This window comes from Chelonoidis abingdonii, chromosome 20, assembly GCF_003597395.2.
Source record: "Chelonoidis abingdonii isolate Lonesome George chromosome 20, CheloAbing_2.0, whole genome shotgun sequence".
NCBI lineage: Eukaryota > Metazoa > Chordata > Testudines > Testudinidae > Chelonoidis > Chelonoidis abingdonii.
In genome coordinates, this window is record NC_133788.1 from 14,528,190 (window position 1) to 14,542,975 (window position 14,786).

The 14,786-nt window shown below is 39.4% G+C and overlaps 1 protein-coding gene across 5 annotated transcripts in view; it reads right to left on the reverse strand.

Annotated features, from left to right (window-relative positions):
* PAFAH1B1 (platelet activating factor acetylhydrolase 1b regulatory subunit 1) overlaps window positions 1-14,179 on the reverse strand; it is a 60,699-nt gene extending 46,520 nt beyond the window's left edge. The window contains exon 1 of one of the 5 annotated variants that reach the window (XM_075074018.1): window positions 13,903-14,179. The gene's annotated coding sequence lies outside the window, so the exon portion shown is untranslated. Of the gene's footprint in view, window positions 1-13,154; window positions 13,255-13,896 lie in introns of those variants that run through there. The other 4 variants (XM_032779446.2, XM_075074020.1, XM_075074019.1 and 1 more) reach the window with 4 other exon arrangements.
* Window positions 14,180-14,786: the final 607 nt, after the last annotated feature.

Genomic DNA, 14,786 nt, shown 5'->3' on the forward strand with positions numbered 1-14,786 from the left:
ACCATGTATGCATAACCAATTTAACTGGCCTTCCTTCTTCACAACAGCCTACGTACTGTGACACTCCAGAGCACATACCATACGTATCAGCAATACAATTCTGTGTGCATGTCCTGCTTGTAATACTTTTCCTGGCTAAGGCTGCCTAGATTTTCCTAAAATGCATTGCTACAAACAGCAAGTGCTGACACACATGCACAGTTGAGATAACAAACTATATTACTTATAACCAATTAAGGTGACGAAACTGGATATAAAAATGACAGTAAAAAGCTGTAATGAAGACAAGGCCAAAGTGCACGTGTAGTGTAATAAGCAGACATTTTTGGAGTGTCATGGGGAAGTATCCCACTGCAAAAAAGACATTATATATGAATTACATTAGCATTCTTTTACAATTATAAAAAAACCCTCAATCTTACCAGCTTCTCCTACAGTGGCAAACACCTACTAGTCAAAAGAAAAAGCTCAGTGGTTCAAAGTCGTTATAAAAGGAGGAGTCCCCATCAACACTGAGGAAGTCCCCAACAGCACTATGGTAGAAGCCAGTGACATCTGCTAGAACTCTATTCCAAGATCCAGGTAACGGGTGACATCTTCGACATCCTGACAAACAAGAAGTCCCCTAATCATTTCATCTTCTGGAAGCGGCAGCTTACTGTCTGCTATGAGAAGCCAACTCCCATTCCTCTATCACTCTTCCTATCTCTTTGTAAACCCCAAAACAGCATTTTTGATCACTCTCTCTTGTGAGCCTTCCAATAATCCTAGGTATCCTAGATTTCCGGCCATAGTTAAACTAACAAGTCTGATCAACTTCACTGCAGCCCACAGTGTTATGAAGGAAGAAGTGAAACGGAAAATTAAGAGCCCCTGACACTGACCTGAGTCATCTTAATTTTACTCTACAGATGCTTGAGAAATCTAAAAGCAAATGCTAATTGATGGATCTATCCACAAAGTCTGGAGAACACTATTAACATCTGTTTATATTCAGCATACTCTTTGCAATCACAGGGCTAAGGTTTTGGGGGAGGTTTTCTCTTTGTTTCTTTTAAAGAAGAGTTCTGCAGAAACTGATGGCTTAGGCTCCCCAAGCAAGTTTCCCCCACTCAGATTTGGCTGGTGGTTTTATGAGTTCTCTGCTGTGATAACTGACATTAACAGACTCTCTTTTTGGTCTTAAAGTAAGCTTTTCTGTACATTTACAAGTATGTATGATCTAGAGTTTATTAGACCCCAGTCATTCATAACTTTGGTAATTTAAAGGCGATGGTAACGCAGTCCACTAAAACATCTTTGCTCAGTCACTTTCTTTTAAAGCCTTTATTAAAACCTTTAACATACTACTACTTTAAAGCTAAGATAAATGAAGTTCTGAAATGATTTTGTACTTATGTGTTTTTAAATAAAAAGTTTCTCAGTTTTCAATACAATGGAAAGAAGTTATCCAATACTTCTTACTGTTTTGCTGTACAACTTAAAGTCTGAAGGCAACAACTGTAAATGGCATCAGTAATGTTTCACTTTTAAAAACAGGCCCTGAATTAAGCTCAAGAATATTCCATGAAGTTACAGGTTTAGCTGTGAAGGAACACAGTTATAGCCTTAAAATAAAAAGTATTCAAATCCAGATTTTAAAGTTAATTTGTCCTAAAATATTTAAGAAAAAATATACAGTTCTCAAAATTTCTGTTTCATCTCAATTATTAGTCTAACACAAGTTACACATTTGAAGAATACAATAGTTTCCAAAACATTCAACTGCAGTTCTCAATGTAGTGGCATACAAGCTGAAGGGCTAATCCCCATTTAATATTCATAGACCATATATAAACCTGGCCTAGGGGATTAATTTGTTGCTAGATCTATCATGCCACCTTATCTTCTTGCAATACTTTAACATTAAAAATCAGAGGGTGGTGAAGAGGTAAAACTAAAATCGACAAGGGATTTCAGTAGTCAAAACCCAGGGTTACTTTAAAGAGCAAAGAGTTGTCCATTGTGTACAAAAAAAACCACACACACAAACCAACCCATGTACCAGACAATCCATATCTGCCCTGGAAACTGAGGGACCAGCAACTAGCAGTAGATAGGAAATTTTAGTCCCAAGCTCTTCAGTTAGAAGGGTTTTTTTCAGAAACAGGGTTATACAAATCTGTGTAACATTATGAAGAACATAGTATGGGTAGAAGAGTTACACTGAAGAATCAAAAAAAAATTATAGACATGGGGATTGGTTAAATGTAGTTTTGAGTTTAAATTGTAACTAGCAACCAATTTAGGATCCAATGACCAGTGTAATTATGCAAGACTGAGTTGTCTTTCAAAATTAAAAAAAGACAGATGAATATATCACAGGGACATAATTTAAGTCATTTCTGTTTGAAGACTTATTTACAAGCACACTTAAGGCTAGAAGAATTTTCTAATATTTTTGTTTTTTCTGTTTATATATTTGACAGAGTTATCTGTCTAGTTAGCCTTCTCTCTTCACACAAAGTTTTCAAATTCACCAAGAGGAAAGTGACTTAAAAAAATGGTGTTAAGCCACAAGCACTGGCAAAGGGATTGAGTAGACGGAACTTGAAATTTATTCAGTAGATATGAGCTAATATGAACTATATACAGCTGCACTGCTGGTGAATTACATATACATATAGGGTACTTGGGCTTAATGTGACTCTTTCAAAATACATTAAGAAAATGGTCATCCCCTGGCAGCTTCAGAGATATAATTCTCAAATGCATTATGGGAGAAGGGTGTTAAAGGCATTTCAGTGGATCTTGTCTCATTTCAATGGCTTCATTTTGTTCTAACATATATGAACAAAAAGCTACTCTGAACCAGTGAACTCTAAGGGTATAACCACAAAATAGATCCAGTCTCTCTAGAATGAACTGGGGTAGGTTGGGGGAGAGAGAAGGGGAATACTATGAATAGAGCACACCATTCAAGGAAGGAGAACGACCAGCTAGCCATGGAACTGGTCCCCCCCCCCCCCAAAAAAAAAAAAAAGTGAATTAACATCCGTATCTCGAAAAGAAATTTAAGACATTTGTCTCCATCTGCTGGGAAGAAACTGGAAGGCAAATTATAAGGGGGATAAAATATAAACCTCCATTTGTTATAATTTATGTCATAAAATAAGCTAGTGAACAAAGCAGTCATCATACTAAGGTTTTATCCATCCTGCAGAAGTGACCATGCCAGGAAATTTGATTAAAATACCATTGACTCTTCAAGTAGAGACAGAAACTGAGCTATATTTTTATAGTATTTCTAAATCATACTACAGCCCTGTAAGTCCATAGTTGTAGTACAGTTGAAGAATATGATTAAGAACATTTTTAGTTCCCTCTCCTCTACTTTACTACATCAGAATCTTGATCGCAGCATTATCTACAAATTAGATGTGACCCAGTACATAAGTCCTACCCTGGAAGATATTTTAGGTTTACTACCTGCTAAGCATGCAGGGATGAAACTAACAGTGCAAAATGGGAACTCACTTATGAGGTGGACTAACCTATGTTGATACACAACTGGTTAAGAAGTTAGAGAAAACACTTATAAATCCTTCCACATTTTTAAAAAAAAAAGTTAAAGAGGTGTCCATACTAACCTCAGATGATTAGGGTGAAATGTAAATCAGACTCACCTTTAAAATATGGTCCAAATGAACAATTTAAACCAAAATATCAATGTAACCTATTACACATAGGGTTTGATAGTAAGAAATACTTAACTGATCAAACAAAAGATACCAGATTTTGTTTTCAGAACATATTTACAAGCCAGTTTATTTAGTAAATAATACAATTTAACATTGCACTTGTGCATGTTTTATTGGCCCAAAAAGAGGAGAAACTGGATGACGTTAGACCAGTGCCACCATTCATACAAGGAATTAAAACTCCCACAACCCCCTCTCACACACTCCAGGTTGGAGATAAACAGTTTTTAGAAAGCAAGCAAGAGCCTACTAAGGTTTTAAAAAATGAAAACATGTTGTACTATTCATTTTGTAAGGTATGTTCGTTGAACAATAAAGAGGCACACAATGTCAAAAATTAAAAACAAAAAACAAAAAAACCTTACAATTCCATAACAGTCTACTTTAGAAAAAGCTGACTGGGAAATTCAGATTTATAACCAACATTCAGGAGCCTCTCAAGTACTATCAAGGCCTTGACACCAATGCAATATTACAAATATATTTGCCTTTTCAGCACCAAGCCTATTATGAAGTTTTGACCATAGCAAACATGCCACGAAAAGGACTTGCTGGTGCAAAAGTGGGTATCAAATTTTGACAAGACTCTGAATTCACTTCTGTATTCCATCATTTTTGTTCCTCAGCTTTCCACCAATTTTGATGGAATAAAGTTTGACAGCTTCCTTCAGAAACAGATTTTCAATCAGAAACCTAGATCTTTAGTTTTAAATACTTGAAAAGGAACAATCTCCTGATTATATTCCACTAAATATATTTCTGCTTCTTCCTGCTCTAGACTCAGTAAATAACCATTTATTATTCATTTTGTTGGACACTGATGGAAAGGAGACAGCTTTTTTGTAGTGTTTTACAGTTCTGCCCACGTGGTTCTCTGTTTATTAGAGCAAGCGAGATTTCTCCAACTGCAACCATAGCATCAGCCTGCAACCTGTCAAGCCCCTCCAATATCTAAAACAATTTTAGGTTTAATGCCTCTCTGTAGAGTCCTTTGTATAAAGCATGTGCTATGTTTTCATCAAACTCCTCCTGGCAATAGTTACAAGTTAAAACTAACATTTCTGATTGTCTTTATATCTGTATCAATCTTTACAAATTCCACTGCGTGTTGCTGGAAAGTTTTCACCTTCCACAATCAGCTCTGAGATTGTTTAAAGTAGTGTCCCTCAACTACTCAGACATTTAAGATGACTGCACTCAAGAATTTCTTGTCTTTTTATACTTAGTTTTTGTTGTCCGATCAAATGGCAAAAGCTTCCTTATCATATTGCATCTTCAGGAGCTTGAACACGTTTCACAGTTTTCTTTTTAAAGAGTTAACAGCATCGACAAACACCCCTTTTCCTCTGTGGAGCCATTACTGGGCCATATCTTATGTTTGGCCAGGCATCTTGTATTGGATTTCTATGTTGATTTTTACACTGCAAGTTTTTCCTCTCTCTTGCAGCATCCAGTAGTGGACCTCTAATTTTAAATTTGTCTGTAGGACTACATCTCAAGTACAGAAATTGTTTCCTTAAATTGACTGTGTATTACACTGACAGTGATGTGACCATGAAAAACACTAATACAATCCTAGGATGCATCAGGTGAGGTATTTCTAATAGAGGCAGAGAAGTGTTGTTACCATTTATACAAGGCACTCATGAGACCTCATCTGGAATACTGTGTGCAATTCTGATCTTCTATGTTTAAGAAAAAGGAATTCAAACTGAAACTGGTTCAGGAATGGTCTACGTGGATTATCAGAGGAATAGAGAACCTACTTTATGAAAGGAAACTTAAGGAGCCTGATTTGTTTAGACTAATAAAATAAAGAAGGAGAGGAGAGGAGATTGCTCCCTATAAAACAGATCAGAGGCAGCAGAGGAATTATTTAAGTTAAAGGCCAATGCTGGCACAAGACCATATGGATATAAACTGGCGATCAACAAGTTTAGGCTTGAAATTAGACAAAGGGTTCTAATCACCAAAGAGGAGAAGTTCTGGAACAGCCTTTTAAGGGTAGTAGGAGCAAGAAACCCAATTTGTTTTAAGACTGAGTTTGATATGTTTAGCATGGGGATGGTATGATGAGATTGCCTACAGCGGCATATGGATCATCTGCAACTGTTATTAGCAAAAATATCTAACAGCTGGAGATGGGACACTAGGCAGGCAGGACTGAGTTACTACAGAGAATTCTTCCAAGGTGTCCAGCTGGTGAATCTTGCCCACATGTTCAGGGTCTGATTGCCATATTTGTATCAGAAAGGAATTTTTCCCCAGGTCTCACTGGCAGAGACTTTGGAGAGTTTTTTGCCTTCCACTGCTGTATCAGGCACAGGTCGCTTGCTGGTTTGAACTAGAGTAAATGGTGGATTCTTTATAACTTAATGTCTTTAAATTAAGATTTGAGAACCTCAGGCTGAGTTACTGAAGTCATGGATCTATTACAGGAGTGGATGGGTGAAGTTCTATGGCTTGCGATGTGCAGGAGGTGAGACGATCATGGATGGTCCCTTCTGGCTTTAAGTCTATGAATCTACATTAGCGTAAAATTAAGTTGCAACTTGATAAAGTTCAATCTGTCATCTTCTGGATCTTTTAAAATGTTCTTTGCCATTCAAAGTGAAGTCATACCCTATTTCCAGCATAAACAAATTTCAGTATGTGAGTGTCTATCTTAATGCATCAGAAACAATAGAAGTCAAAACATGAAAAACCTTAGGCAACACTTCATAGGACCAAACTTTTTTTTTTTTTTTTTTTTTTTTTTTTAAGAGGCTCCCTAAAAACCCTACCAATTGTCCTTTTTTTTTTTTTTTTTTTTTTTTTTTTAAGAAGAGGGACAAACTTGTTTTCCCTCGCTGCTCTGATTAGAACCTAGCACAGTAGTGCTCCCTAACCATGCCCTGGCTTCAAACATATGAAGCCTATTTAATACCACTAAAATGGGTGCGAAAGATAAAGGAGAAAATAAAAAGAAAACAATCAAAGATGTATTTCCCAGTCATTGGGCAAGAGATGTGTGTCTCTAATTACTATGAATGTGAGAAACATTATGCATAAGGACAGATGTCAAATTTTGTAAGGAATAGTGCCAGCAAACACTATAGTACTCTAATTGTTATTTTATTCATTACAAAAGTCAGTGTATAACTGCTCTCAAATTTTTATTCTGGCATCTTCATTTTCCAAGGAGATTAACAGGATATTTTGATCCAGTGTGCCATTTCCAATAGTCATCTTCCCCCTCCCAATCCCCATACAGCATTATGCCTCTAGTCTAGATCAATTAGAAAAAAATATTCCACTGTTAATAAATGCACTTTCTGCTTTTAAAAAAGTCATGCCTAAATTAATGAAACCATACTATTCCTAACTGTATGCAAGCATTCAGGCATCTAAACAAACAAGTCAATTAAGAAAAACTGATTTCTCTTCCATTTCAAAGGCAGGTGGACCAAGTAGGGCAAGTTCAAACACTACCTAGTTACTTTAAAAAGAGTGATATATCACCGGAGGAAAGCTTGAATCTATGGTAAGATGTATAAATTAACTGATTTTGTTTACTGTGTTAACCTTCTCTACCATACTATCTTACATTTAATACCTAAAATCAAGCTATCTTTGAGGAGAAAAGAAGTCAGACTGGGGAGTAAAAATGACTTATCCCGTTAAATTGAGTCAATTTAGTTTTGCAGAGCATAATAGGAGCGAATATCCTTCCTCTCTCAAGCATCATCAGTAGGGTCCTATCAAATTCATGGTCCATTTTGGTCAATTTCATGGTCCTAGAATTTTAAAAGTTGTAAATTTCATGATTGCAGCTATTTAAATCTGAAATTTCATGATATTGTAATTGTAGGGGTCCTGACCAAAAAGGAGTTGTGGGGAGATCACAAGGTTATTGTAGGGGAGGTTGCGGTACTACTACTCATACTTCTGCTCTGCTGCTGGTGGCGGTGCTGCCTTCAGAGCTGGGAAACTGGAGAGCAGTGGCTGCTGGATGGGAGCCCAGCTCTGAAGGCAGAGCCACCGCCAGCTGCAGTGCAGACATAAGGATGGCATGGTATGGCACTGTCATCCTTACTTCTGTGCTGCTGCCTTCAAAGTAGCTGCCACTCTCCAGACACCCAGTTCTGAAAGCAGTGGAGAAGGGTGCCAATACTGCGACCCCCTTAAAATAACCTTGTGACTCCCCTGTTTGAGAAACGCTCATCTCCCATGTGAAATCTGTATAGTCTAGAGTAAAAGCACACAAGAGACCAGATTTCACGGCCCATGACGTCTTTTTCATGGCTGTGAATTTGATAGGGCCCTAGTCATCAGTATTAAAAACTGAATGTTGTAAAGGTCTTTGTTTTTATGTCCCAGAGAAAGCACTCTATCCCATGCTAATATAAAAAACGATTACCTTTAATCAATGAATCAAAAGGAGACATGCCATCTCAGTCACCAACAACCCTTCCTACAACATCTTTTTATTCCTGAAGGTCTATCTAAGAATTGATCAGGCACAGCGCTATTTCACATAGAAAATCTGATGAAACTGCAACTGAAGATTGATGTGACTGCAGACACATCGATAGGAAGCCTCAAAGATCTGAACATGTAACACAATTGGGCCTAACTCCATTCCAGAAACAAAAGACTTTAAAAAAAATATCAATTAAGGTGGTAACAGACTAGTAATTATAGTCATTCACCAAGTCCAAGAACTTAAAAGCGAGGAAGACAATAAATACATACTTAATCACAATAACCCTTAACTGAGCCAATAATTGTTTTTTTGGTTATCATGATCTTTGTATATGAACTATTTCTTAGAAGCAATTCTATTAAGTGGGAAACTTAAAATATTTGTCAGCTGATAATTTGCAGTGAAGTACTTGGAATTCTTTAAATGAATGCATAATAGGGATTTTTAGTAAAATTACGTGTGAGGTATTGCCCTTGACACTGCTTAGTGTGACAATGTACATATTTTTCAAGATTGTGTTATGTTTATATTTTGAGTACTACTGAAATAGCATTTTTGCTTGGGTCAAAACTAAGGTTTCTTGTGACGAAATAGCCTCTTTATATTTTAAAATGAAGTGTTTATGACTCCATTAGCGCAAGATTTATTATATATCCCTTACTAGTCCTTTCTTTGCTTTTATACACTTGGGTTTTGTAAGTGATGGGATAGGTGAACTGCATCGTTAACTAGTAACTAACAGTTTAAAGGACAAGACACCAAAACACACACCATCATTCCATTTTTTCCCTTGTAAAATGTTTAATTTTCTTTTTTAGCGACATAGGATGGACAATTCACTAGGTTAAGTTAGAGAGGTACTAGTGATCAATACAGCAATGGTTCTAACAGAATCCTTCCTGCATCTGGTAAGAGTACATAAATATCTTTCCTACCACAAAGCTAAATTAGACACTCAGCATATGCAGTACAGATTACAACAAGTTCTATGCCAGACTGAAGTTTAGATCCCAAACCTGTTCCACATCCAACGTATAACTATGTCATCTTAGACAAATCATTGAATCAGTGCCTCTTACTGGCCCCAGGTGAAAGATGTGGCTGCTAGAAGTACTTTGTATTATACAGTAGTCATCAGAAGGTCCCAAACACACTTTATCAAAGGCATTATCTTCATTACACTTGACTTTAGCACAGAAATTGGACTCATCCTGGTCAGAGAGGCTGTGTGGTCTAGTGAACGTGTTATGTGTCTACCACTTCAAAAAAAAATCAAGGTTCTATTCTGAACTATAAACGTATACTTGCATCTGGAAGATGACCCTGTACATATTTCCCCTAAGTCAAGGGAATATTTTGGTGGAGAATGCAGGAGTAGTCTTTGAAGAATAGCCTTGGTCAGCTCAGACTTAAAATGTTCTGACACTATGTTTTTCCTCTGTCAATTTCAATGACATGTCTCCTTCAGATCATATCTAATTTACAGGTAGTGGCAGATTCTTGAACATTTTATACTCCTGTGCCCTCCAAGAGTCAGTGTCAAAGTTTACCTATTTCATATTTGAGATGTAATTGACTGTTGGGCAGACAGAAGAACTTAAAGCAACAATATTTACCAGTATTTATTATCTTAACACCCAAAGGCCCCAATCAGGACTAGGATCCCCACTGTGCTGAAAGCTACTTTTAAGTACTATTCCAAGAACTACTTAAAAGTATTTTAATCACAAGAAGTATTTGTCTTCTGAAAATTAAGCTTTCTATTATCATACTTCATTCTAAAACAAGATGGGGAAGGGAGTTACAATGGAGCTTTAGCCTTTTAATAAAACTGTGGTTGGAAACTTAACTATATAGAGGCCAATGCTTCATCCTAATACTTAATGCCAGAACCAGAACCTGTTCTTCCAACACACAGGCCTCTAACATTCAAGAAAGGAGGATCTCTTAACTGGAACCTATGGAAATACCAATATATTCTAAGATGCAATGCAACGAGCCAATAAAGTGCACCTGTTAGGAGCAGGATTTGATTTCAAAATATCTACAGCAAAAATTAAATAGATTAAGGAGATTTAACTACATGGAAAGTTCAAACAGGCAATAAGCTGTTTTTAATTTAAGGGAACCAAACTTTCAGATCAGGATACGTTTGTGTCTCCCCTGATCCAAACAAACACTCTCTTTCCTTGAAAGTGGATGAGTTTTCTAAATTTTCCTTTGCCTTTGGGCCAAACCATTTTTCCAAATGGAAGTTAAGTGCATCATATTACAACCAGCTTCTACTATGCAAAGCCTATTACTTCTAACACAATAATTCAGACCTCTGCAGTTCATGTCTAATAATAACTTCTCAAATAAGAATTTAAATATTCAACTTTTTGAATGTATTCAAGGACCATTCACATGCATAACATTTAACAATCATAAAAATAATCACTGACAAACAAGACAAGGCCCTGAGTTCAAAAAATACAAATGTATAGTACAGCTGGATGCAAGTTATATTGCATAGGCCTTGAGCAAAAGAAAGTTTTGAAAGTGAAGCAAGGCAATCAGCAAAAATTGACTAAATGGCTGTTCTAGGTATCAAAAAGGTAATATGGAAGGCACAAAGTTGAGAGAAGGCAATAAAGACTAAAATTTTTCAAAAGAAGGTTGGGTGGAGCATAGGAAGCAGTGTAGAAAGAAATGTCGTCAGATTTGTAGGCAGGAGAGACCTTGCATAGAGCTATACAAGTGAGTATTAGCTGCTATTTCCTTCAGAGAACAGAAAATGAACAGGTTATTCCTGTACTAAAGGCACTTAAAAAAGATGCATTTCATCTTTCCAAGGAGGACAGTCAACCAAAGTTATAAGGAAGAAAGTATTCTGATAGATTTAGTTTTCTGGAGACATCTTACAGGACAGATGTTTTGTTAGTAAGCATAAACCTTTCCTGATCTGTAAAACCAGTTTCTCTAGTAAATCAAAAATTATCTTTTAAAAACAACTGCCCTGTAATAGATATTTAAATTTTATGTTAAATTTGGCAAATAAGTTTAGTCTATACTCACCTAATACCAGAGACTAAACCCCAAAATGAAAATGATACAAGCACCACACAAAAAACGATTCAGACAATTTATCAGAGAATCACCCTAAGTTCAATGCTATACTTTCTATGGTTAAGATTGGATCTGGGTGGGAACATTGCTTCCTCTCATTAGAGGAGAGTACTTCTGGAGAGAATAAGAAGCCCTTCCTAGATGTCTACCAGTTGATCCCTATGGTGGTTCTCAAACCTCTTTGTTCTGAAGCTTTTTCTATTCATCTTTAAACCTAAGCACCAATATTACCCATGGTGCTGAAGGTTTTAGTTCTATGAGAATGCTACACAAAGCAACACATTTGTACAAGAGCTTTAAAAATCTTTGCACATCACTTCATATAACTGCATCACCCAGCTTCAAGTCTGGCATTCCTGACACCTTATAAAATTACCCTGCTAGGGCACTGGAGGTGTAGGGAATACATCAAGTTATATGAATGAACAAACAGAGCACCAAACCACAATATAAGAATTCAGAATGTTTACACAGAAGAGAAATTGAAAAAAAAAAATGATAATCTTTAGTTCATACTTATTTAATGAAATTAAGTCAACAACTGAAAAATAAAAGTCAACATATGAAAAGGATAATCAGACAACATAATCCTCGCTCTGCAACAGTGACTGGTCACTTTTTACTGCCAGACTAATCGATATCCACCCTGCAGAAAAATAAACCACAAAACAGAATACTAGATTCGTTTAATTTTAGAAGGTTCCTGCACCACTACTCTTCCTAAAGAAGAGACTTCATTGTTACAGCATTTAGCATTCCCACACCCCAGCAAAATGCAAGCAACGAAACAAAATGCTATGAAAGGGTAATCTAGCCATTTCGCAGCTTCTGCCTCCTTACTCCACCCAGTCTCTTCTCTGATCAATGGCTGCACCCAGCATCCATAAACATGGTCAAATCAAAAGAAAACACAAAAACAATAGCCCTAAAAACAAACCAGATATCAGCAACAAAACCTTTTGTTAAAGACATATTTTCTTTTTGTTTAGCTCCTTAGTATATTTTCCTGTTTTTCAGAGACACTTTAAAGGCAAATGATACATTTTGGTAGGAGACCCTCCCTCTTCTGAAAGCCAGTTGAATATAAAACGATTGTGCAGCAAATGACAAATCATTGTGAACAGATTCTTCTCCCCACCCCATAAAACTAAAATGTGCAAGTAACATTTTGCCATAGTATACACCCTGACACCCCCCTCCTACACACTCACAGATGATTCAATCAGGTTAATAAATCTAAACAGATCACTTGCAATTATTTTGCAGTCAAAGAGTTCAATGAAGGCTTTTAATATAGCTTCAGTAACCTACCACCACCCTGGCTAGGTAATTCATTATGAATTGATTTGACCTGCAACAGCCAAGCCCTGCTGCAGCATTATCAGCAGAGAAATTTTAGCACAGCTACTATGGCAAAGGAGGTGAGGGTGTCACATTATTGTTGTATCAAAGGCCAAGTACACTATCTCCTTCACTCTATATGCATAAATTTTACAGCCACAAAACTGAGTCACCCCAACTTTTTATGAAGGTAAGAGAGAAGACACCATTCTCAACCCCTCACTCCTGGCCCCAAAATCTGCCTGCATATAAACTCCATCCTGCACAAAAGCCAATAGCAGCAGGATTTCCATCCTCTCTCCCATCCACCTATTTTTGTCCTAAAACCCATTTTAATGCCAAGTACTAGGCAGGGGGTTGACGCCCCAAAAATGAGAGAGATTGTACCTCCCTCTCACATTTCTGCTGTAGCTGGCTCTGAAGGTCTGACCCATCTCCTAGCAATGTTTTCTTCCCTCATTAAATCACTGCAAGAAGGTAGGGGTGAGTGGGAAACTGACCCAAAATAAAAGGCTAGACCTCTTCTCTCTGGTAGCAATACTGGTTTTGTTGTTAGTGCTGCAGCTGGTTCCGAAGATCTGGGCCACCTAACAAATCTCAAAGGGAACAAGGGAAGGAAAAAACAAAACTAGATCCTCTAAGGGATTTTTTTTTTTTGTGGGGAGGGAGGAAGGGGAAGGGAAGCAGAGTTTATATAACACACACCACCCTCAATTTATTATTATTATTTTTTTTTTTTTTACTACCAGTCTCCTGGCCCATCATCTCAGTCTTTTCCTCGCTGGTTTCTTGCTAAGTCATTACGGAATGGGGAAAATTAGAGGCCTGAAGGGGCGGGGAGGGGGGGAAGAAACCCCAGAGAGATGGGGCTGGAGCCCACCCAGAAGGTGCACGTCTCTCCCCCACCCCTTGTCTGGCCCACCCCCGCCTTGGCCTATTTTCTTGTTAAATCACCGCCGAGGGGGGCTAAGACCCAGTGAAGGTGGGTCTGCCCCCCTCGCGCCCCCAGTGCTGCGGAGAAGGGGAGGGAGCTCCCCTCTTGTCCTCCCACTTCGCCCTGCCCCCCCCTCCTCACCACCAACGGGCGCGGCAGCCATTTTGAGAGCCGAGCTGGAGAGAAGGAGGGAGGGGGCAGGGGAGGTAAGAGGCGCACGGACAGCAGGGCCTGGCTCGCACCGCCGCTCCCGGATGGCGGGGGGATGCTGGGGGCGGAGAGGGGCTCTCCCCTGGACACGGCCTTACCCGCGCCCCCGCCGCCGCCGCCGCTTCTCCTCGGTCCCTGAGGCCGGTGCCGCCCGTCGCTCCCATTCACCGACGCCGAGCCCTGTGGAGTGGGTGGGGGTGGGGGTAGCGCTACTGGAGCGGGTGGGGGTGCGGGGGAAGAGGGGGGGGTCTCGGCAGACTCCGACCGGCTATCGCCGCCGCCGCCGCTCCGGCTCCTCGGTCTGTCAGTAGCGCCCCGGCCGCCAGGAGGGAGGGAGGGAATAGCTCGGCCCGCCGCACTCACTGCGCATGTGCAGGAACGAGGGCGGGGACAGAAGCCTAGAGGCCATCTTGGGAAGCTAAAGCTGAGGCTCGCCTTCCGGCATGCACCGCGCCTGCCTCCTCTCCCGGCATGCACCGCGGGCAGACCCTTTTTCAAGCATCTGCTAGCGCAAGTCCTAATATCTCCCCCATGTCCTTTCCCACACGCCCCATCCCCCACTTCCAGCCCACAGCCGACCCCCACATCCTTTCCCCTAGTATGTCCTCTCTGCCAGTCCCACAAACACCATACCCCAGCACATCCCCGCTCACCCCATCCTCCAGCATCTACCAGTCCCACACACCCATCCCCCAGCAAATCCATTCCCAGCCCCACACACCCCATCCTCCAGTATCTACCAGCCCCAAACACCTTCATTCCCAGACCCACAAACCTCCATATCACTCTCCATTTCCATCTCCACACCACACACTGCATTTCTCAGCATATCCAACTCCCAGCCCCACAGAACACCTATCCCCTGCACAAAAGAGAGTCCTCTCAAACTGACAACCCTATCTTGTGATGTTCCACACAACTCTTCTGTGCCATGCCCACTCTCAATGCCATCTCCCACATATCAGAAAGTGACTGCTCTCCAGTGTCT